At 46.8% G+C, this 26,323-nt stretch overlaps 1 long non-coding RNA gene across 1 annotated transcript; it reads right to left on the reverse strand.

Annotated features, from left to right (window-relative positions):
* Nucleotides 1–230: 230 nt before the first annotated feature.
* LOC139762419 (uncharacterized) lies at nt 231–26,011 on the reverse strand. Its single transcript, XR_011715721.1, has 3 exons — nt 25,867–26,011; nt 19,748–19,926; nt 231–707 (listed from the first exon to the last, which is right to left on the reverse strand). It is a non-coding gene; the product is annotated as an uncharacterized lncRNA (long non-coding RNA).
* Nucleotides 26,012–26,323: the final 312 nt, after the last annotated feature.

A 26,323-nucleotide genomic window follows, 5' to 3' on the forward strand; every position in this document is an offset into this window, starting at 1 on the left:
ATAGGTTACACAGAGAAAAATGTTGACGAGATATTGGTAATGTTGCAATACATTATCCAGCAATTCACATGGTTAATGACGTTGACAACAGTTGAACAACAATGGTGGGACTATAGACAATCAGGAAAGTTACGAGACTCGTCAAATATGCGAACTACAACATTGTTATGAGTGACATGCTTACACATATCTTGTAGTGTTTGGCCAAAATCACCAATTTTACAACAGTCAAGTATATAATGTTGTAGTTTGTGATAACACCTTTACTGGCAAAGGTTACATTTGGGTCTACTCGTTCACCAAAGGGAGGGGGGCAAACCCACCTCCCATCAATATCTATAAACCAGTTTAACTTGCATGGCAAAATCAGCTGATCCTGTAAGTAGAACAAGTATATGGTTCGTCTTGCACGAAGAAGTTATGATGGTAGATGGATCTCGTCTGTCTTCATTTCCCTCCTCCTTGATTTTAAAAGATTTTGGTCACGTTCTTCCTGAATCTTGGTTTCAAGGCTGCTGGCTGGTAGACCCAGGAGGTAATCAACTTCATCCTTCAAGGCAGAAGTTTTTGCTCGTTCATCGGCCTTATCATGCATTCTGGGCCCCAATACGTGAAGGAATCCGGAGAAACTGGACTCTCAAATCCATCATGAGTAACCTGGTCGTACCTGTGTGTCGTGCTTCGAGACGCAGGATGTAACAACCACACTGAAAGAAATTTGACGCAGTTAGTGAGGAGAGGGAGAGAGAGAGAGAGAGAGAGAGAGAGAGAGAGAGAGAGAGAGAGAGAGAGAGAGAGAGAGAGAGAGAGAGAGAATGGACAATTTCGAGGGCCGTAAGGACAGCATATGATTCAACTTCGAGTGTGGTTGCCCAGTTATCGTCCCTGGCTCCCTGTGTTGTGTAAGAGTCGTTGGTTAAAGCACCAGTGGCACTCGTCATCCGTTGTACGAACCCCCGTGTGTGTGTACAAAAGCCTCGAGAGAGAGAGAGAGAGAGATTATGCCCTGTGGTGACGGCGGCAGTGTGATAATGGGCGTCATTACTGACTCAATGTTAACTCGGGCTGTAATCTGAGCTTGAGGGAGGGTGTGTGTGTGTGTGTGTGTGTGTGTGTGTGTGTGTGCTGTGGGTGGGTGGGGAGGGAAAGAGGAGGAGGAGGTGGGAACAATGATTGTCAAAGAGTTTAATCTCCCATGGGACAGGAGGACAGTGCTACTGGTCTTTGTAAAGGTAGCGTTCATGTATATATATCATACATTCAAAGCCCATTTGAGAAGGTGCGGAAGGTGCTTGTAGTCAGAGGGTCTGTGTGATACCAGGAAGACCCAACTCTATCCTCATGCTTAGAATCTCTGTCATTTTTCAGGGCAGCTAAGAATAATCCTTATGACTTTATTTTGTATTTTCTCAAGCGTCCTTACCCCCAAGTCTTCCATCAGGCGCACGCGCAGGCAGAGGCGCGCAGACTAATCAATCATAGAGCGGATGTTAGCGATTTACGTCCTTGTGACTATTCAGACACTGGCCTCATAGTGTGGGCTGGGGCCAAGCTAAAGCTCTCGAGTCCTCTGACCCTCACTCTACAGTAGTAAAGACTGTTCTTCAAGGGTCGTCAAACTCAATGTCCTTGTCTCTGTCTGTCTGTCTCTGTCCTTCATCTAACTACTCCTTGGTCACTTGGCCAATCTCAAACAACAGGCAGCAAGTCCATGGAGGGGGTTTACAACACCCCCTCCACCTCCTGTCTTTCATGCGACTGTAAGGGTAACGAAGGACACATATCTCAGCACACACACACACACTCACTGGTGACCCCCAGTGTGTGTGTGTGTGTGTGTGTGTGTGTGTGTGTGCTTGATGCATCCGAATCACGACCCATCATGGGGGGAAAGTGCAGCTATTCCTTCCACTGATGCCTCCGTCAGACGATCCTCTCAACATGGTATGATTTCCAACGTCCAGAGAAGCAGAGGTTGTTGTATGGGTTATAGTTTTCCTTTACATGGTCCCCATCCCACCCAACTCCTCTTCATTCCACCCTCATCATCAGCAAGCTCTAAGACCTCAAAGATGAATTCATATGTAGAAAAAGAACAGGTCACTAATGATGAACGAGGAGCCACTTGATTATTTCCAAGTTGGGTGGGAAGGAGTTATGCTAAAGTTCAAAATCTTAAAACTTGTACGAATTTCATGTTAAAAAAAAAAACTTCAGGAATGAATATACCTTGGCTAACGGCACGTCATCCGTAAAGGAGTTTATTTTGAAAGAAAACGAGCAAAGTGAACTTATAAGATACTCGCTTTCAACACTTTAGGCCAGACTGAACCATATCTGATACTGTAATCTTTTGCGCCACCGCCCACAAGAAAGGCAGGAGTGCACAACAAGAGGTACGTCTCCACTCTTGTTGCAAGAAACTAAAATCACCAGCGAGATCGACTGTCATTACTGACACTCCCCCAGGTATCTGTCATGAATGACACTTCCTTAGAACATGTTTCAATAACATTCAATTCCTAGTTGGCCTTCTCTCAGAGGGACGATACAGAGTCACGACCTACTCCACGGAGAGGGAGGGTTCCCGCTTGTCATAAATCCACAGCCACCTAGAGGCCCCTTCAAACCCTGTCCTGTTATCCTAAGTTGTCCTCTAAATCTAAACACCCTGCCACGCCAGGTACCCTTACATAGTTTCCTAACACCAGACTTCCCTCTGGCCCTCCTTGTACCCCGAGGTCCTCTAAATAACCCTTTTCTGCTACGCCAAGTCTTCCATGAAAGTCTTGAGGCGTCCCAGGCCCACAACAATACTCCCATGCCGTCTTAACTCAGGTCAGCTACGAGTCTCTCTTAGTCTGCGACAGGGCACCAATACACACGCATCCCGGGGTCATACACAATACTTTGATTACTCTAGGTCCTCCACAACCTTCCTTTACTACCCAAGGTTCTCCACAACCCTCCTTTACTACCCTAGGTTCTCCACAACCCTACTTTACTACCCTAGGTTCTCCACAACCCTACTTTACTACCCTAGACTCTCCACTAGCCCCCCTTTACAACCCTAGGTCCTCCACAACCTCACCTAGCTACACCAGGTCCTCCACAGTCTTCCTGTGTCACTTGAGTCCACCACAACCCTGCCCTGCCACGCCGCGCTAGCATCGCCACCACAGCCCCCCTTACCCATCCTAGTTTCTACAGCAACCATTGCGAGTCCTACCGGTTTAGGAAATACCTACCAGGTCACCCTGAAGTCTACCACACCAACCCAGAGTCCTTCAGTGCCCTCCTCAACCACACATTCACCCCATCCCCTTTTCATCAAAACCATTTGAAGTCGGCCATAATCCTACCCAATCAACAAGGGTACTCTACAGTAATTATGAGCCGCCTTTAATCTAGCGAAACTCTCCCCAGTTATATCAGCTCACCCCGACCTTCTCCTCAGCACCCTAGCTAACCCACGTACCCTTAAGACACTCCACAACCATCACAATCTTCCTAAACTTCCTAAGGCTCGCTACAACCTCACCCCCCAAGACAGACCCCAGCTCCAGCCACAACCCAAACCAACCATACGAGTCTAACCACATCCCTAGCCAGCCATCTAGGTCCAACCACATCCCTAACCAGCCATGTAGGTCCGCCACAACCAACCACAACCCCTAACCAGCCATCTAGGTTCAACCACAACCCTAACCAGCCATCTAGGTCCGCCACAACCCCTACCCAAGCGACACAACTCAGACAGTGTGGGGGATCGGGCGCGGCGATATGATCCAACAACCAGTTCTGGTGGGCACCCGGGGCTAGAGCCAGCCAGGCCACCGCATCCACGCTCGTCAGACATCTTCAAGTGTTGTTTATTTACGTGTCTGTCGTGTTTCTGTTCTGGCCCGTTCCTCTCCTAGCCTCCTCTCTGCCCTCCTCGAACGTCCGTCTGACCCTCACATCCATCAGACCTCCTCCTTGGGTGTCTCCATATTGACGTCGTACCCTCTGGACCTCTCTCCACACCTTCCATCTCTCAATCTTTTTTTTTTCATCCCCAGATCTGAGAAGAACTTGCTGCGCTGATAACTTCAACTACAATATAGTGATACAGTGTGCCAAAACTGCTGGTCAGTCTTTTCCCTCTTAAGATCCTCGTTCAACGAAATTTCTGTTGGTAATTCCAACCAGGCATTACAATATATGTATAATAATTTCATCCATAACAATGGTCTACATCAAGTACTTGAGAAATGTCATAAATTTGCTAATTGTTAATAATTCACCTGTTATATTTACCTTTTTATATGATCCAATCATTGTTGCTCAGCCTCTGTAAAACATATCATTTGATAAGTTAAATAATTCATATACTGTTGCCCAGTCCTTGCAAGCATAGCCTCTGTGCACTCTGTAGCCACTTTTGTGCCACAGATCACCCACAGGATGAGCTCGAGTGCACGGTAAAGTCACAGCTCTTGTGACAAAATTCAATCTATCCTTCCGTGAAATCATATATGTTTTCTTCACCTCACCCCACGTTATCTCTAGTCACCACCATTTCCACCTCTTGTCTTCCTCTCCGCCATCATCTCTGCACCCTCTCCTCTGTCTACCCTCCCCTATCGGTTCTCCATTCATCTCACTCACGTCATCGACTCTCTCTCACACACACACTCTCTCTCCAATCCCAGTCCATATTTTCTCCCCATTACAGTCTCCCTGTCTGTCTACCTCTTCTCACTCTCTTGTTTCCACTTCCCCTACTTCCGCCTCTCTCAGTGTCTCTCTTTTTCTCTCCCTCTCTCCCCTTGTCTCTTTGCCATCTCTCACCCCCCCCCCCCCTCCTTCACTGACTATCCTTCCTGTTTCCACTTTTTCACGCCCTGTGAGCCGTCCACCCCATAAAAACTGCCCTCTGCCCGCGCCCCTTCCTTACCACACACCTCCACACTCCCAACACTGCCACGTGGTTACCCCAGACCCCAAGCCCTTACTATCCACCCGATTTATGGACGTGTGTCCAAATCCAGTGAGCCAGTCAACTGATGAGGAGCCACGGGACTATCAGACGACGCCCGGGAGCCAACGATGTGGAGAGATCGAGGGGTGAGTTGGCTGGCGAGCTCGCCGACAACCCCAGCTACAGTTCCTCACTTCCTCCCTGTAGGTGTCAGGTGTCACGTTTCAGATTTTCACAGATATTAAAACCATTTGTGTAACTTTCTTTTCTCTCTTCTTTCTGTGATATACCCCGACTGCCCCTTTCTGCAGGCAAGCAGAGCACGGTGCAAGCAAGTGTTAGTGCGGGTGTGGTGGTGTGGTGTGGTGTGGTGGTGAGGAAGTGTGATGAATGAAAGTCTCCTCTCGGGTACGTCTGCCCCCACTTCCCCTCGTCTGACCCCTCACTCGTTACCCCTCGGCCCGACGCGACCTTCTGGGAAACCTAGAGGGGACAGGACATCCACACTCCCCCCCCCCAACACAAAACCTCCATACACACGGCAACCTCCCCCCCCCCCCCCCCTCATGGTTTAGGGTACTAAGTGCGAGCTGCCTCCTCCCCATCTTGCTCTTCCCCAAGCTCTCTACCCTCGAGACTCCCCACATACTCTCCGTCATCATCATCGGAACAATGAGACATGCTCCCTATAGCATGGAGAGGCAAGGAGGATGAGGAGACAAGGAGGGGTGATAAGAGGGGTAAAGAAGAAGAAGAAGAAAATAGAAAACGAAGGAAGAGAAAGAGGGGAGACTTGGTCATTATATAGCTCTCCTCGCCCTCGTCCTCTACTCCCCCTGGGCTACGTAGGGCGTTATACCACAAACCTTCACCTCTGGCATTATATATATCAGTTTCCCCGAGTGTTTATTTGGGGTGGGAGATAGAGCGAGAGAGAGAGGGGGAGGGGAAATGGAGTAAAGGAGAGAGAGAGAGAGAGAGAGAGAGAGAGAGAGAGAGAGAGAGAGAGAGAGAGAGAGAGAGAAGGTTAAGCAGGACTGACTAATGTAAGAGTAAATTACAGAGTGACAACCAGTAATTAACAGTTACGGTGATGGTCGTATAAACGTCTGTAACCATGTCTCTCTGTCTGTCTGCGCGGGCGCGCGGGCCGCGCACTCATTTATTCACCTATTCAGGCAAACCAGTGCATCGCGTGGGGGTCTGGCGGTGCGTAATTCTCCCTCCTCCTTTCATACTGGGGGTGTTTCCTCCCACCCGCCAGCAATAAAGCCCTGACGGAGGCCCTCGCCGCTGGGCTGCACAATAAACATGCGGCCGAGGAGGAGAAACGGACCTCAAGCCTCCGTCGGCCTAGTGGAGTTAAGCCCGCGCGCCCCTCCGCCCCTCCCCGTCACCACACACACCTCCCTAGACGAATAGGCCTCGCAGGATAGAGTTTTACGAGTTAACAAGTATGGGGTGGGACACTGCCATCTGTGTCACCAGCTGTCCAGCGGCATTGGAGTCGTCGTCCTCGTCGTCCCCAACACCAACCCACCTTCTCCCATTTTCCCTTCATGATCTTCATCGACCAAGTTTAGACGTCATGGTGGGGTATGCATATTAAGGAGAGCCAAGTCCTTAAGCTGAGCAAGTGCACCCCCTTTTTTTTTTTTGAGGTTCCGACAAGAAGCCACTGTTGCCGCTGGCGGCGCTGTTGTTATAACACACATTCGATGCTTCCTGTATAGAAGGGAGAGGAAGGGAAGGAACCAGGTTCAATACCAGGGCATCTCCACTCTCAATCAAACTGTTTAGCATCACTGCCCTGAAATTCATCAACAGTCTGCGTAATGCAATTGAGCTCCCCTTCGTCATGGTTGTGTCAGGGGCGCGACGGAGGTGCGACAGGATGACCCATGATGGAGTTAAGAGCGGTCCAGTCTCACTCCATTGCCCTCACCTACTGGGCCTACAGTGCATGATGGGAAACGATGAGTCAGCTCAAGCTTGTGACTCAAAGGATGTCAAGTCAAATTACACGGGTCTACCTGCGAGGAACCTTAGATCAAGCCAAAGAGAACTGGAACAAAAGCTTTTAGGATTCGAGACAAAGTGAAATCAACACAAGAGGATCCATCTACCATCCTAACATAATGCAAGGAGAAACACACACACACACACACACACACACACACACACACACACACACACACACAAACTCCTCTCTCTCTCTCTCTCTCTCTCTCTCTCTCTCTCTCTCTCTCTCTCTCTCTCTCTCTCTCTCTCTCTCTCTCTTCCTTCCTCATTTTACTGCTCTCACTGTCCCTTCCTTCCCTTTTCCACTCTCCCTCCCAGTTCCTCACTTCAGTCGCTTTTTTTTCATGTTCTTGTCGTTGTTCATCTTATAATTGTTTTTTTTGTGCTTACGTTGTTCATTGTTCTTGTTCCTCCCTGAACGATGATTGTTCATGACTATGTTTATGCAAATAACTGCATTGTTCTTTGGCACAAGACTGGCGGATCTATCGTGCGCCCCTCCCCGACAGTGCATGTATATGAAGGTCAGAAGACTGTGTCATCAGTGATTGACTTACGAGTTACATGACAAGTGAACTGTTTCTAAAGACTGGGCAACGGTGGATGAATTAATCACTAAGTTACATCGTAAGTGAATTATTCATAAAGACTGAGCGGCATTGATTAGATTATGTAACAGTATATGTGATAAATGGACTATTTACAATTGTCATATTTCGAATACTCTTCAAATACCTGACGTAGAACAATGCTATGAAACGCTTAAACTTATTTTGCAACTAATATCGGTGTGACCACTTTTATTCTGTTGATGGGACCTTTGTGTGTGTGTGTGTGTGTGTGTGTGTGTGTGTGTGTGTGTGTGTGTGTGTGTGTGTGTGTGCGTGTGTGTGCTCGTGTGTGTGTGTGTGTGTGTGTGTGTGTGTGTGTGTGGAGTGGTGATGGAGGGTTGGGTCCGAACTAAGTAAAGCCACAGGGGAGATGGTGGAAGATAATGTTAAGGGAAGGAGGCGGGAGAATGTATGGGCACCACGTGAGAGAGAGAGAGAGAGAGAGAGAGAGAGAGAGAGAGAGAGAGAGAGAGAGAGAGAGAGAGAGAGAGAGGTCTTCTTCAGCACCCAACCCTCCTTATGCCTTGCACATTACAGGAACCTTTGCATACCCGCTGCACATGCAACATGAGCGAGGGGGAAAAAAGTGGAATGAGTAAAATAATTAAAAAATGAAAGAAAATGATAAATATAAAAAACATACTATAACTATAATATATATAAGAAACATATAAATATAATAATAAATATATGCTATAAGTATAATATAAGAAACATATGAGTAAAATAGATATAAGAAATATATAAATACTAACGAAAAATGAAGAAAGCGACATATGAAATGAAATAAACGAACGTAATAATGTTAAATGTTACTCGACACATTACATTGGTCTGTATTGATAAGAAGCTACAGTAATAAAAGACCACAGGACAGACGTAAAGCGGGAGTGAGGAAACAGAAGAAAGTGGAAGGTAAGAGAAGAGAGGAAAGAGGAGGAGGAGGAGGAGGTAAGAGCAAGCGAGGGTGAACCGCTGGGAAAGTGAGTGCTCTTTGTAGGGGGGGGGGGAAGAAAGGGGTAAACCCCTTTAAGGGGGGAGGTGGGGAAAGGGGTGAATATAGGGGGACGGAAGGAAAGAGTGGAAGAGGAGGAGGAGGGAGGGAGGGGAGGGGGGCTTACGGGCACTAAAGAAATAAAAGAGGTAATCCTGGCGCTTGACATCCCCTAGCTATTGTAGTGGTGTCTGGAAACTATTGTGTGTGTGTGTGTGTGTGTGTGTGTGTGTGTCACTACGTTCTAAACGTTGCACACATTTAGGTAAAACGGTTTTACGAATAACAAAAAATTCCCATAAATCATAAATAATCTCAAAGTGATCAAAGGAAAAAAGAAAAAAACATGAATGAAACAGAGTTTCAGAGACTGAAACAAAGGTTTCACTATAAACGCTCACGTGACCTGACCTGCTTCAGACGCGGGCAACGCACCTCCGTTTTTTGCCGTAAGGGATAGTCTGATGAGCGACGTCGTTATAAAAAGGCAATGTGATGTTCGACCGTATGGTAAAATCAGGTACAAAACGAGTCTATCTTCTCCCTAATCTGTATAAACGATCAAACTCCGTTTCGTTTTTATTTTTTTCTAAATCAAATATCTGGATCATCTTAGGTTTGCACTATCTAATCCTCCTTCTACTCATTTCAGATAAGGTTCCGACTCTCATATGAATCATACAGGATGACATCCAACTCTACAGTTCACCAATCAACAAGCTGTATATAAGTAAGTATAGACGATCAATCTGTTCTTTATCCCGCTAAGAAAAGAGTCGAATCCCATTTAGTCTCTTATCCTGACGGGTTTACACGAGTGTGTGAGGTCAATCCCTACGTGTCCAGTGGGAGGGTTGAGAGGTGAAGAGATAAAGAGGTCATGTGTGTGTGTGTGTGTGTGTGTGTGTATTGCAACAGTGGTCTTGAGCCTACAGTTCGTACTGGGTGTCTGATCATCTATACGAGGTCGTTAACGAGGGGGAAAAGAGAAAAAAGGGACTCATCTTCATCGAGAATCATCATGAGCGTTGCCAAATCAAATCCTTTGTGGTATGCACCAAAATCCTCCTGCACAGAGGATCCACAAGCCTTCAGTTTTGATCAGATGCCGTCCTCGTGCACTGTTGTTGTACTGTGTGTTGCCGCACACTGTATGTACTCGTGTCTGATCAGAAATCAAGGTCCTACTTGTCGACAAAGTGTGTTTCAGTCATCCTTCAATACCGTGACTGTCCTCATACCAACATACGACTATGTTCTTGTCTTCTGCCTCCAAAATTAGGTCCCTATCTGTACCTATATATACCTATGCTGCTTTCCTATGTCTACGTACCTCCTATACAACTGTTATCGACTGTACTACTAGTAGCTGTGGCACCAGTTTATCACTCAAATGTTAGGTGAAGGTCCCACAGAGTTTGGTTGGTTAGTGAGACCAGTCGAGCCAGGCCCGACCGTCACTCATCACCGCCTTCCTTCTGGCCACACTCACCCAATACATTTCCGTCCTACTACCGTCCTTGTCTTCCTCTCTCTCGGCTTCACCGTGAGCGTAGGGCACTCATGAGGGGATGACAGAGGAGGAAGAAGAGGAGGAGGAGGAAGACGGAGGGCCAAGGAACAACGAGGAATGAGGAAGGTATGGCTGAGGAAGGAAAGAAATCAAAAATTAGGAGTAACTAAGGAAGAGATGAGAAGGAAGATGAAGTGTGCTAAAAAAAAAAAGATGAGGATATACATCACAGAAATACGAAAGGAAGGGAAAGATGAGAATGATGGGGTGCCGACGTGAAATCTGAAATTCTCGTCCAATACATTATTTCGATCTCTCATCACACAGCCATTCCTCTCCTGCTCTTGGTTCTTGCGTTTCAGCCTCACACATACGTTTCCGTAAGCCCACTCTCTTCCTCTCCTGCCGTCCCGTCCCACGCCTCCCCTCCCAGCGACTGGTCATGTCTGAGGGCACATGAGCCAGTCCCCACCTCCACCACGTGCTGGTCCTACGGGTTGCAAAGGCTCTCAACTTCATTCCTCACTCCCAGCACATTCCCATTCCCAATTCACATGACTCACACCTGTCCCTCCCGTGGTTCCCGTTCGTGTCGAGGGGATGCGGTAATAAGGGGAGCAAGAGTGGCAGTGGTGCAGGGTTAGAGGGGACTTTGGTGGGGGGGAGAGTAACCGGAAGATGGTGGCCCATGTGTCCCCTCGTCTGATGGCTCGTGCCAGATGGTGTCCCGGGGCCATAAGGGTTCGTTCGAGGAATCTGCGGAGGAAGTAAGGATGAAGGAACGACAGGAAAAGGTCGTGGTTCTCTTGTGAAAGGGGGCGACCTCTTACACCCATGCGTATAGGCGTCGTGAGGTCGGCTGCTGTAAACGGAAGACAAAGAAAGTGTGGCGGCTTGAAAATAAAGAAAGTCTGATGCTCTAGAGCGAATTCTGAGGATGTGGTGAAGTTCGTGATTGGGATAGAGGGTCATCTAGAGCAGTGGCTAGGATGGGTCAACTAGAACAGTGGCCAGTATGGATCAAATAGAGCAGTGGCTAGTGTGGATCAACTCGAGCAATGGCTAGTGTGGATCAACTCGAGCAATGGCTAGTGTGGATCAACTGGACCAGTGGCTGGTATGGGTCAAACAGAGAAGCGGCTAGTATGGATCAACTAGACCAGTGGCTTCAATAGGTCGTAAAAAGGTGATGGCAGGTGATGGGGCAGTTGCAAGGTACCTGGCCACTCTTCCTACATCTTTTTCTTCCTCTTACCCACTACCTGCCCTTCTCCTCTTCCCTTTTCCCTCACCTCCATTACCTATTACCTGCACATCTCGTTTTTCCCTACCTCCCTTACCCGCTACCTGCAAGTCTCGTTTCTCCTCGTCACTCTTCCACACACACACACACACACACACACACACACACACAAACCTCCTTCCATCAGCATTCCGTTGAACATCCTAGACAATCAGACGGTAACGACAAGGGATGTAGGGCGGACGGACACGAAAGACAGAGGGCACAAAGGAGGCACAGAAGGAGGAGGAGGATAGATGAGAGATCAGGAAAGTGAGGGGAGGAGAGGACATGGCTTCATTCCTAGCTCACAAAACTCACTTCTCTCTCGGCCTGGCAGATGATAAAGGTCACGTGGGGGGGACGTGCGAGAAGGGGTTATCACCGCCTGACACGTGTTAATCCCCCAGGTCGCTGGTTCTCAGAGCTGGTATGATTCTCGAGATATGGCTAAAAGTCCGGATTCCCACGGCTCACACCTGCTTCCTTCCCAACTCCATCCGTGTCCAGTTGGCGAGGGAGTCGAGGGGAAAGGAGGCTGGGCTGGAGAAGGGAGGGGAGTGAGGGAGGGGAGCGAGGGAGGGAGTGGGGACTGGATTAGGTGGAACGGAGGTTGGGTGCCAAGTGTGTTTACTTCTCGACATATTAATGTTGATGTCTCGTGCCAGGTGATGTCTGTAGCGACACTGTGGGTGGACCTCGTAGCTGGAGGCTCCCGCTCTCGATTCCACTCATATCCCAGTGTTTGTCACCGCCTCCCACCTCTCTTCCTCCTCTTCTCCTACCCTCATACTCGCCTTTCACCGACTCCCTCCTCTCTTCCTCCTCTTCTTCCCTTATAATTTCCTTCATATTCCCGTATAGCTCATAAGCCTCACACCACATTCACAAATCAACTGTCTTAAATTCATGAAGTAATAAGTTTTATACAAGCTATCTACCTCACAACCCAGACCTCATGAGGAACGTAACTCACACGTCCTCCTTTGACGCAAATCTTATTCTTTCTCGCGACTCATGAAGTTCACACTCCCTTATAAGTCGTGTAGCTTCATATTTCTTCACAAGTGACTCACCTCACACTGCATCGTATCATTTTCCAAAGACCCTCACCCTTCCTCCAAAGTCGTGAGATACACTGTTCACATTTCCTCACAAGTTATGAAGGATAAATAGACTACACTCACAGACTCTTTGAGTCATGAGTCTTATAACCCTTCATAGACTCTCACGAATGAAAACTCACCCCAACACAAGTCATGAGGAATGGAAATTCATTCACACACGTATTATGAATCTCAGTTTCCCTCACAAATAATGAGGAATGAAATTCACGTTCTCACACAAGACTTAAGCCTCATATCCCCAAATCTTTTTTACACATCATGATCCTCATAGCCTCTCATCACAATAGAAACTGAGTCTTAATACTTACTGACATATCATGATCCCCCCCTCATACCACTCATATCATGAGACACACACTGCAGAGACTGAACAGGGCGAGACATCACCGTGTATGAGAGACCTCTATACTAAGGTTTTAGAAAGCATTCAAGTCCTTCACATTCCAACTAACGATGCTATTTTTTTTTTCTTTTTGTTTTTCTATCTCGTAACACTAAGGAGGGAGAGATGGGTGTTGGAATCTACGAGGCACAAGTCTTCATTACGGATCCAGTTTTATATTTACGACTCGAGTTTCTTCCCCCAAACTCCACGTCCGTACGTGTCTGTCAGCCACCGGCTCCTGGACGATGGGATCCGTTGTTGATCTTAAAAATTTTATGTCTCCTGAACGCCTCTAAAGACGCATCCCTGCACCCAGTTCCCACGAGTCCTGTCTGCTCCCCTTGTTCCCTCCCTCTGGCCCACTGGTGGTCACGTGAGGGGGGACGACGACATCATACCGGGACTTCGTCACCTTTAGGGCCGCCTGGTATGGCATGATTTCATGGTAGTGGTCGCCATAAAGGGTCATCACCACCATCCACGGCACAAGCAGAGGAGATGTGACTGGACATCAAAAAGGGTCATCACCACTCATGACACCAGCAGAGGTCACGTGAGTGGACATCACAAAGGGTCATCACCACTCCTGACACCAGAAGAGGTCACGTGAGTGGACATCACAAAGGGTCATCACCACTCCTGACACCAGAAGAGGTCACGTGAGTGGACATCACACAGAAGAGCCATCATCCCCCCAACCCGCCATCCACCACCCCAATCTCGTGTCACTCCTACAGGAGGTGTGGCTGGCCCTCTCCTCATTCCTTCCTCACCAGACATTCCGACTTCTTCCCATTCTCACGCCTCACACCTGTTGCCCATCCTCGTGGCTTCCCTCGAGTGCAAGGGAGGTACAGGGAAAGTGTGGGAGGTGTGGGGAGGTGGGAGGGTCAGCGAGGGTCAGAGTGGAGGGTTGGGGGAGGGGAAGGGAGCACGTGTGTTTGTTTACGTCTGTCTGGATGCGCCAGGTGGATGGAGCCCACAAGGATCTGCTGCGTAGGTGCCAGAGAGGAGGTGGTGAGGGCGAGAGTCACTTACAAAGGCATTTCAGTCTCACGTGTGACATCCCAAACAAATGCTCGCAAATAAACTAACCACAGCGGAGCCAGGGACTACGTTACTCCAGGTACCTTAAAAGACAAAGGTCTTATCAGGGCCAGACCTTAGACGAGATTAATAAAAGCTTAAAATATGAAGAGTCAAAGGAGAAAAGGGAACTAATCTATGAGCTTAAAGACAATGGAAACCCCGCCATTCCAGTATGGGCAGAGCGTAGATATAAGTAAAGACATGAGAAAGTATAGTTCCAAAGCTTAGCGGTATAAGTGAAGAAATAGACATCACATCAATACACCTTTAATGTGTTAATGATAACCGAGTAACCACGTAACGTATCGACTCTATATGGTCTAGCTGATGGCGGAAGCAAGCAAGCAAGCAGCTAGTCTTAGGAGCAAAAAGCGAAGTAATATCTACAAAAGAGAGAGAAAGAACCAGCAATATGAAACAAGGCAAAGGGTCAAGTTTTAAGGTCAAATTGGTAAAGTCCCTAGTCACCTAATATATCGACTTAGCACCATAGAGAGAATCAGTCGTAAAAGCAAAGAAAACGACGCACACATTAACTACCAGCATAGTTTATTACACTAACACAGTCATAATAAGCAATTCACATAATGCGAACTTCAAGAGTTAAGAAATTAAAAAAGCCACCCCACTTATCAGACGCCGTAGACCACACCGACCTGCACATAGACCACACCGACCTGCACACAGCAAGAATACCATCAACACAGTACACTCCAACGTTCAGACTGATGAAGTGTTAGAAAAGGCCAACAGTTCGCCCCCAAAAAATTTTCTTATATATATATGATGACGCCGAGTTTACTTTGAATAAAGACGTACCATCGACTTCATGCCTGAAATATGAGTGACTCAGTCGGCTAACGGGCATATCTTGCTCAGAGAGAGAGAGAGAGAGAGAGAGAGAGAGAGAGAGAGAGAGAGAATCAATTTCATCAATTTATGAACCAACCTATAACATATAAGAGAGAGAGAGAGAGAGAGAGAGAGAGAGAGAGAGAGAGAGAGAGAGAGAATGTCAAGTCAACTTCATCAATTCGTGAACCAACCCATAACATATGAGAGAGAGAGAGAGAGAGAGAGAGAGAGAGAGAGAGAGAGAGAGAGAGAGAGAGAGAGAGAGAGAGAGAATTGAGTGATAAGGGGGAGGGAGATACTAGAGAGATAAGAGAATGAGGAAGGGTGATGCACAGAGATCAACAGACACAAGACAAGCACCATCACACAATCAAAACAAACTGACCGATAAACACAGTCATGCATAGTGAACAACAGCACTACCAAGGACGGTATACAAAACAGATCCTCTTCTGTCTTGTCTTTGTCAATACAAAAAATCTTTGTTTCCACAAAGATAATTCTTGCAAAAAAAAAAAAGATGTATATAAAGACGAAAATATGTAATGTAATAAAATACCTGCACATACGATATGATATTTAGTATAATAGCTAAACTTATGACATATATTTAATTTCAATTACAAATCCAGGGAAAGTAAATACTTCGTAATGAGAAGCAATTAACCCACGACATTGGAAAAGATAATGAGCGAGTTAAACACTTTTCCCAAGTCTGGTTTTTACACCCTCATGACCAGACCGCGCGTTCAGCCATAACCTGTCATCATTCCCCTCGTCTCTCCTCCCCTCGAACCATTCCCGATTCCCAGACCAACTAACAACCCCCTCTCCCCCTTTTAGAGGGGCTCCCCTCACCCCGGAATGCCTGTTATGGTTTAAAATTCCCGCGCGATGACACCTGTGACGTCACGGCTGCTTCGGTTACCAGATGTGCGATAACAACAAAGCCAGGCTTCTCGCGTGACCACATTTGGGAGGGAACTGAATAAGACGAGATTTATTTTCTGGTTTTGATTTCAAGGTGGGGGTTGGGTCATCTCGGTCCTAACAAGGGGTTACACCAACAGAGAGAGAGAGAGAGAGAGAGAGAGAGAGAGAGAGAGAGAGAGAGAGAGAGAGAGAGAGAGAGAGGCCATCCCATAAATATATGAAGAAAAAAAAAATTAAGGTCGGTATATGTGTTATCTATAATACGGATTCGAAGTTTCATTCCGTCAAATACTTTTACGAAAACGAAAATGACTGACTGACTGACAGGGGGAGGCAGCAGTTTTCCCACCTAAATTCGCCCGTAACCCGACTCCTGTATGGCTCCTGGCCACTGCCGGGCATGACCACAATGTACGTACTCCCACGTTAACTCAGTGGGATGTATAGTTATCCCAAACCAACACAGCCTTCAAAATACCCTAAAGATATAAGCAATCATCAAACAACATGGTCCAGAGATGCACACATAACCTTGCTAACAATACGTCCCTTAACATAGCCCCTTAAGCTATCCACTAACTCTATGTAATCACCTTGTGTAATCATTGGGTCATTGTAATTACTTCATGTAACTGCAATGTCCAGATTAACAGCATGCGTCCTGTTGCAAATACGCATCTGGGTGTATATGAACCCATACGCTATAGTGCGTCCTGTTCCAAATATGCATCTCTGTGTAAATGAACCCATACGCTATAGTGCGTCCTGTTCCAAATACGCATCTCTGTGTAAATGAACCCATACGCTATAGTGCGTCCTGTTCCAAATATGCATCTCTGTGTAAATGAACCCATACGCTACAATGTGTCCTGTTCCAAATACGCATCTCGGTGTATGTGAACCCATACGCTACAGTGCGTCCTGTTCCAAAATACGCATTTCGGTGTAAATGAACCAATACGCTACAGTGCGTCTTGTTCCAAAATACGCATCTCGGTGTATATAAACCCATACGCTACAGTGTCTCCTGTTCCAAATACGCATCTCGGTGTATATTTAATTTGTTTGTGTACATAATGTAATGCTAACAAGATGGCCTGTATATGATAATCTTAAAATTGATCTGCACTACATAATCTAATCTATTACGCTATTCTGTATTTCTACATCATGTATTTGGTGTATCGTAGACCTCCTTCCCTCCCTCCCTCACCCTGTAACTGGGGGAAGGGAGGACCACCCCATGGGTCTCTGGGCCCCACTCAGGCCTTCCTGTCACCCTCCTACGTCATGTACTGTACCCACTGTATGATCTATACCTACCTCCACCTACCCCACTAGATATGTACCCTTCACCCATACTCTCACTGAAATCCTTTGTCTATGCCTATCTAGACCGGACTACTGAATTTAGACACCTATTTGGCTCTGCGTGTGTGTGTGTGTGTGTGTGTGTGTGTGTGTGTGTGTGTGTGTGTGATTCTTAACCTTATATCCCCAGGAAATGGATGGCCTCCACTTGGCCTAAGAAGTTCTATGACGACATTGTACTCCCATTCATCTGTTTACCACGACACCGCCTCTCCATGGATGACTTCCCACACTCTCTGTCTATAACCTTCGGCCGGTGATACAAAGACGAGTCACCATTTGACGGGGGTTCTTCGAGCAAGTGGGCAGACGACACTCGAGGGTCAACGAGACGACAGCTGAGAGAGGGGGGAGGGTTGGTGGGGGGATTGGGGAAGGGAAGGGTCAACGAGACGAACACTGAAGGTTAACGAGGCTCTGTAATGGTGCCAAGTGTGTGTAAACAAACCTGGTAAACAAGTGAGCGGGGGTGGGGGTGCGCACGGCTGTCACACGAGATAGGGACACAAACACCCACCAGGACAAGATGATGGGAGACCACCATCGTTATCTGAAGCAGCCGATAAACACAGAACCCAAAGGGTAATGTCGTACTCCAAGAGTACACAAGGCGTATTTAACGCCAGCTCTCCGCTCGTGATACGCCGTCGACCGATGATAAATAGCCAGGTAACAGACACATAACAGACTCCACAGACTTTGTGGAGGTCCACTGGAGTGATTAGGAAAAGAAAATACACAGGGATTCATAAACCGTGAAAATATTGGGGTGTGACAGAAGTACGACAAGTGGTGGGAGGGCCGACGGGGTGTGGTGGCAGGGAGGGAGATGACGAGAGGGAGGGCTGAGGGGAGGAGGGAGAGAGGAAAAGAGTGTCCCACAGGGCGAGACACAAGGTGGACAGGTGAGGCATCGAGGCGTGGGAAGCTAGAGGGGACCAGGAGAAAGGGGAGAGAGAGAGAGAGAGAGAGAGAGAGAGAGAGAGAGAGAGAGAGAGAGAGAGAGAGAGAGAGAGAGAGAGAGAGAGAGAGAGAGGGACAGGCAGACGTGTGATTTGTGGGCTTACTGAGGGAGCGGGGCGAGAGAAAGAGAAATAAAAATGGGACGAACGGCAGACGAAAGAGGCCTAGCTGGAACAAGATCAACTTGCGGAGGGTTAGATTCCCCTCTCTCTCTCTCTCTCTCTCTCTCTCTCTCTCTCTCTCTCTCTCTCTCTCTCTCTCTCTCTCTCTCTCCCTCTCTCTCTCTCTCGGGATATCAATAATCAACGACACGAGGTGGCATTACTCTCTGTCACATGGGAAGACTCCAACAAATATTTATCCTGCCTTTGTACATGTTCCTCTGAGCACTACCAGGAAAATTTCAGACGTTTTCCTCCTCCTCCTCCTCCTCCTCCTCCTCTGTGCCTCATACCAACCACACGGACGGGATGAACTCACTTGCCTCCTCATCTTCACACGCGGCATCACCGAACAACCTCGAAACCTTTATTTAGTACAACCGTAAATACAATGTGATCGTGTCGCTGTTGTGCATGACGAACTCGAATCAGTAAAAGGTTTCCTGAAATAAGCTACGCGTGCTGACCCACTCTATGGCACCTTTGCTAAGTCATAGCCGACCTGTCCACCGACAGGGAATCGGTGCACCTTTCTCCATTCTTCTGTCTTGTCTAGAGTTGAGGAGGTCACCCTGTGCTCTAGACGAAGTCTTTCTTTTTTTTCCTACTCCACACCACACTTGAACCCCGAGAGCTAACGCTGACTAAGCATCTATAATGCAAGACTGTTGTGGTAAACTGAGAGAGAAAAATTCAGACACACACATACACAAACCACGACAATGGAAGACCTTCCTCTCCTTCAAGTAGAAGTGTAACAACAGACTGGGTCTAGAGGCTTTGAGATCAGCCTTTCTTTGACCGTCTCCGTCGTCGCCCTTGTGAGCCAAGAAGAAACACAAGGAATGAATCTGTCACAAACTCAGTTCAATGAACGAAAACCACCGCCACTGCGGCCCGGCGAACAAACAGGTGGCCGACAATGTGAGGAGGAAGTCGAACACTTGGATGAAAACGAGAAGAACCCGGGGTTCAAGGGAGAATACCTACGGCAGGTGGTCTGCACGCCGACCACCAGCATCTGCCTCAAGCAGCCTCCGTCAGTCTCCTTGACCACAGTGTCTTGATCCTTGCGGCCACGACAGTACGAACCTTCTAGAACGACGGAACGATCTTCTGGGCACGACGGTACGATCCTTTATCCCAGCGGTACGACCCTTTAGCAACACAGTGCGACTCTATGGATATCATATGCAACGGTCCTTCTCGAAGAGTTGTCTGCTCAAGGGTCGTACCCGTCTTGCACAAAAGCCGTACCCATCGTGCATAAGGGTCGTTCCCGTCGTGCATCTGGGACGTACCGTCGTGCCAACGTCGAGATGAAATCCAGTCAATAAGCACCAGTGTTAACTACCATCAGTGTAATCCCCTCACCCTATGCAACCAGGCTAGGGACATCAATGGAGCCTATTGAAATAATCATTCTACACCCGATTCTAAAAAGAGACGAACAATATATTACTGGAACAGATCCATACCTCTTCTGTCCACGGTTACCAAAGTCTTCAGAAGTGTATGGTAACTTGGAGACGAAGGATGCAGCAGCTTCACCACCCTCTCACACTCTCCTGTCGAGGAAGCAGTTTGGACTGGAGTCGTGTAGACTGTAGAGTGGGGTTTTGAGGACAAGTTCTGGCGTCTAGGGATTGCGGGGCACCTGAAAAATAAAGAGTTTACTTGAGAAAGACAGATAACAGGAGGCCAGATTGGCCCACGACTGGGTTGTCTGGTAAAAACGACATAGAACTATGTAGGAGAAAGAGGCAAGTGGGAGACAAAGACAGGATAGAAGTGGGACGGGAGACGAAAGACAGTTCGAGACAGGGGTGGGTAGGAGACAAGAGAGGCAGGTCGAGACAGGGGTGGGTGGGAGAGAGAGAGAGAGGTCACATGGTTGGGTGCAGGACCGTCATAACTCAACATTAGAAGGTAACCAGAGCGGTACTCCCTAACCTTCTTGCCCTACCCGCTCCCAGCCACCTTACCCTCTGTGTATGTACGTATGTATGTATGTAGGTGTGTACATATATATATGTGTGTGTATGTGTGTGTGTGTACGTATACATATCGTAAACACAAATCCGTCACATACTTTACCCACATACTGCCATCGGATACTTCGTCTGATGTATACTTACACAAAGATACTGAAATCAAATCAAATCAGAACACCTCTACTGCAAGACATATGCTAAATCAACCAGATGTTTGTTAAGACACACACACACACACACACACACACACGATATAATACCTATCTACATCTATCTATCAATCTACTTATACAAGACCCAGGAAAAAAAAATACCTACTCTGTTCTCTCTACCCTGCCGTCAGGCAGAGTGGAGGGAGCCATGTTGACCCGCCCTTGCCTGTGTGACGGTAATGACTGAACTATTTATTACACGTTTGCGGAAGACCTTGTCTAGGCTACTGACCCGCACCATTATCTCGCTCGCCCCTCCATCAAGATCTTATCTAGCTGATATCAGTAACATTATATATATGTATGTATATATATATATATATATATATATATATATATATATATATATATATATATATATATATATATATATTTATATATATATTTTTTTTTTTTTTTTCTTTTTTTTCAAACTATTTGCCATTTCCCGCGTTAGCGAGGTAGCGTTAAGAACAGAGGACTGGGCCTTTGGGGGAATATCCTCACCTTGCCCCCTTCTCTGTTCCTTCTATGTGTGTGTGTGTGTGTGTGTGTGTGTGTGTGTGTGTGTGTGTCGCAATAGTGAACGTCATATATGGTAAAAGCATCATAAGGAAACAACATATAACTTACTCTCCATGACTACCTTGTGAAAATGGGCCAAATTGTTTTTTCTTTCTTTTTTACAAGGGGAAAAACATACATACTAAAAATACACAGAAATACGGTGGGAAAAAATATATATGTAAATGATGATATACGCGCCCCAAAGAGCAGTACAGTAAAAGGACAATTTTCCATTATTAAGCACGAAGTTGACAAGACTTCTGTAAACACATTAAGCTTGGTCGATAACGAACGTAAATAATACGAATGAAAAAAAAATATGTAACTTTATGTATATATATAAAGGAGTACTACCGGACTCCGGCTACTCGAGGCTACACAGCGAGTGTAAAGTTACATTTGGGCGAGGCTGTATCACTGAGAGTGCTCTCTCGTCAAAGCACTTCTCACTCCCAAGGAGTCAGTATTTCCCTGCTACTGGAAGGAGCGCAGCCTTGAGGCTGCAGAAGCCTACCTAAAGAAAACGTCCTGGATAACACCATAACTTTTTTTTTCATGAACTGGCGTAGGATAATTATGAATTTTATGTGACTTGCACATGTGGTCAGTCTGATGTTACATGATAAAGCGAAGCATCCGGACAACAGGGCGTATTGTATTCCCCGAGGGGACTGAAACTCGACCCTGGCAGACGACCAACTGAAACTCGACCCTGGTAGACGACCAACTGAAACTCGACCCTGGTAGACAACACACTGAAACTCGACCTTGGTAGACAACACACTGAAACTCGACCTTGGTAGACAACACACTGAAACTCGACTCTGGTAGACGACCGACTGAAACTCGACTATGGTAGACAACACACTGAAACTCGATCCTGGTAGACAACTGACTGTGAAACTTGACCCTGGTAGAGAACCGACTGAAACTCGACCCTAGTTGACAATACACTGAAACGCGACCCTGGCAGAGACAACCCACTGAAATGCCAGCCTCCTTCTAACACTGACAGCTGTCCCCTGCCACCACATATTATTGCCACCACGGAAATAAATGTTTAAGAGCAGAGGAGTCAAGGAAAAAAAAATAATTGATTTATATTCCTAAAGGAATCATCGTCCTGGAAATGTCCAAACCCCCCCGAACGCTCCGAATCGTGGCTTCACATCCATCTGGTGAAACAGGAGACGAAGAATCAATATGTAATGGAAGATTTTCCCACCATCGCCACCGCCACCCCAATCAGGCATGGGCCAGGAAGCGACGATGATTCTGTGTGTGTGTGTGTGTCTCTGTGTACGTGTGCGCGTATATATATAGAGATAGACAGGCACACATACAGGCAGGCAGAGGACAGGTAGACAGACAGATGTATAGATAGATGAGGCAGAGGACACGTAGACAGACAGATGTATAGATAGATGAGGTTAAAGAGATAAGATAGACAGCCAGATATAACCATATAGATAACTATTATATGAGAGAGAGTGTGTGTAGTCTACATGAAGAGGAACCGACTGTAATTAGGTCTGGCTTTTGTGGCTCCGTATCATCTATGGCTCGGCCTAAGCTCTAGGGAAGAATGGCTGACAGCGGAAGAGGGATGGTGTCGGTGATGGGTGCGGGAGGGAGTGGTAGCTCCTTAAGTGGGAGGTGAGAGAGAGAGAGAAAAAAGGGGTCACTCGAAGCGAATACCAAAGCATAGTGACCTCAGGTCCCAAGTGGAGCATTTAGCACGGCCCAGAGGACGGGAGTGAACTCCAGGAAGGGAACAGAAACACGATCTGTGCGTACCAGGGCAACGGTCACGCCCTCTATAGACACGGGGGCTCGAAATATCTTGCCTACGCCATACCAAGCGAGGTGCTTAATAATGTAATTAACCTGACTAATCACATTTCCCAGGTACACTTAAGCTGACCTATTATGGGTAGCTCTTATTCACCCAGTAGATGTTCCGAAGACATAAATTCCTCATGGTAGGATCTACTACATATTGTGAAACGATGGGTATCATCCCCACTACACCATTAGTCCCAGCGGCTTCAAAAGTACGCGAACTGGAAGTGTATCTGACGGACGTCAACCCCACTCTTCCACCGAAGGGGTGAAGGACCTATTGAGGACAGAGTGTACTTCAATCTTAATAGAGTTGTCAAGCGATGTCCTTGGCTGAATCCGAGTCTTAATTATTCGGATTTGGCCCACTAGCTTCTGAGCCAGTGGGCCATATACCACACGTGAACAGTGGCTAAAGAACACAACACCCGTACAATGCCTGGTGACCTAGGGGGGTTAAAAAGAGGCCAGACGTGAAAAGGCAAGGGAAAGAGAGAGAGAGAGAGAAAGAGGTCAGATTAAGGTTACCCGAGGGAAGACATGAGGTCATAAGTGGTTTGTCACATCTGCACACCCACAATTTAGACCTGGAGTGACCCTTATTAACTTCGAAGTAGGCAGGTCCCGGGGGGCTGGCTGAACCAGGTCATAGGGGACCTGGCGACTGTAAATCCTCTTTCCAGGCTCACACCTTGCATACCATAGACGGCACACCTACCTTCTGCGCCTCATGATGACACATACCTAACTCCTCCCTCACCTTCCCCTGGGTCAACCCAGCTCGACTCACGACCACTCGTGCCTTTATCTTCTTGCCTTATCTACTGTACCTCATGAACACACGTATTTCACGTCCACGCCCGCCATGCCTACCTAAACTCACGGCAACATCTATACACTACCTCATGAACACCCTCGAACAAAGTTAACCTCAGAGAGCAAGAGTATTGCATCTCAAATTATCAAACAATCACAACCAGTAGTTCAATCCTACACAAAACCTAATACCACACATGTATTTCTCATGACCATTTAAAAACCACTAAATCACGGTTTAGTAACTGTAGTAATAACAGATTTCATAAACATCCTTCATGATATCCACATAGGGTCATCCATAGGGGCATGCCGTTCAATGATATTCACAACATCAGATGCTAAACCTACGCTCAAGACTAGCCTCTCTCTTGTTGTTATATCTTAAAAGGTGACACCATCACGCCTTCTTAACATACAACCACAACACAACCACAATCGCCGTCCATCGCCACCAGGCTCCATCAAACCTGCTGGATAACGTCTGTCACAACATTTATACATTTCCTGGTATCCTCCACATCCCGGGGTGTGAGGGCGTCGAGCCATCAGGACGGCAGTAAGAGGATTGACACTGACCACAAGAAAAAAAAAAAAAGGTCACATGTGACTTAATGATCTTTTCCAAGTAATCTCCAATTTGACCTACCCATCCTGATCTCACCTGGTGTCCAAACCTAGGGTCAATTTTTAGTGTATGTATATTTTTTTCCCCCCTTTTGCTTAATGGGTTTTCATGACGTATTATCATACACTATCTAACACCAGGTGTAGGATTGTATTCCCTATGTGGTTAGCGCTGCTGGGCGTGATGATGCATGCGTTCTTGGACCGCCCAGGAGTCGAGCGCAATGCTTCGAATCTCGATTGAGGCAGTCGGTCCACAGCCAGCTGTTCATTCTCCCTTAAGGGTTGGTCGATAAACTGGGCACCTGCTTAGGCTAGGATGTGTGTGTGTGTGTGTGTGTGTGTGCATATATATATATATATATATATATATATATATATATATATATATATATATATATATACGAGCAAAGTGCATATGAACGCGTTAATTAGATGGCTTTAATCAAGGCATTAAGATGTCCATGTCATCTAGGACAATGGGAAAAAAAATCTATATATCCTGAACAATACTTTCACACAGACACAATATTGCGTCCTTGTAAAACACGAGGAAATTCCCGGCCGTGTGACTGGCTTGAAAAGGGTCGCGACCTTCAAGAAGCAAGACGCAAGACATGCTTTGCTCAAGTCAGAACTGCATTCCTGTACTCCCAGGCCGGATCAGTGGCAGAGAGAGGAGGGAGGGAGGGAGAGATTGACTGCAGGCTACAGGGAGACGATCTGGTTACTTGAATGCTTGCTTCTTTCCCTCCCTCCCTCCTCCTCCCCACATACACATGATCCTACAGCAGTTCACTTTCCACTCTATGATGAGGAGGTGTCGGAGGGGTGGTGTGTGTGTGTGTGTGTCATTGACACTTCCATCCTCTGCTATATGTACATACATAACACATACTCGACACATTATGAGGTTAGGCATGAAGTCATGTAATTAATCAACTCTCTCTCAGTAACTCCGTATTTGAATCTTAACCTTTTGTGTATACGCTGTCAATCTTACCCCTTAGTATCGTCAACCAATCCTCTACCCACCTCCATTCTTCCACATTCTCTATCAACGATAAGAATCCACTTCTCACCCAACTCATCTTTCTCACCTCCTTTCTTTCCGCTTTCAATTTAAATTTTTCCAAAATAACATGCAGGTCAACCAACGTGACCTTACTACCTTACCTTTCTTTTACATCTTTACCGAGGAATGAACATGGATCTCACACACACACACACACACACACACACACACACACACACACACAACAGTTCGAGCAAGTAACCCGCCGCGAAGGCTTCCTCCACAACCCCCTGAACTTCAAAGTTCTTCCCGTTGGACAGAAAGTCGTTAGGGGGGAAAACCACAGTCTCTTCCTTCTGTCATCACTCGACTCCCACTGAACCCCTCAGTTTCCACACTGCCGTCCATAACGAACACACTAAATACTTCTGTCAAATCTCCTCATTCTTACATCGCCTTAACGCATTACAGCAACGATTCCATCGGATCGAAACAAGAAACATAGTCCATGCGTACATATGATAAGACAATACCAAGCAGCTTACTTTCTTGACCACGTATGGTTCAACCGACGTAACAGAAGCAGCAGCGGTAGACAACATGCAGCAGCTTCCACAGTGTTTAGCATAAAGGCACCGTCTGCCCCTCGCTCAGGCCGTGGCGTCTCTATATATTCACCATCCTGCACACCAATCCTGTGGATGAAGCGAGAGAAACACTTCACTCATACGAGAACACTAGAAAGCTGCCAGTTGTTTAAGAGACAACAGGGTACCCAAAAACCCTTCATTTACATAGGCAAATTCCTCGGTGACAAAGAAGATTTTTCCTCCTCTCTTCTACATAACTTCCCTCACGATCGGAAAACAGTATTCAGGTCGAGTCATCCGCTCCCCATCCAAAACATAATTCCTGTTTTTCAAAGCCACGAGGACCTGAGTGATCATTTGTGTCAAATCAGACACAAACGTTCTGTATCCCCACCACGAGTCATCCTCCTTT

The sequence above is a fragment of the Panulirus ornatus genome, chromosome 43 (genome assembly GCF_036320965.1).
Source record: "Panulirus ornatus isolate Po-2019 chromosome 43, ASM3632096v1, whole genome shotgun sequence".
Classification (NCBI taxonomy): Eukaryota; Metazoa; Arthropoda; class Malacostraca; order Decapoda; family Palinuridae; genus Panulirus; species Panulirus ornatus.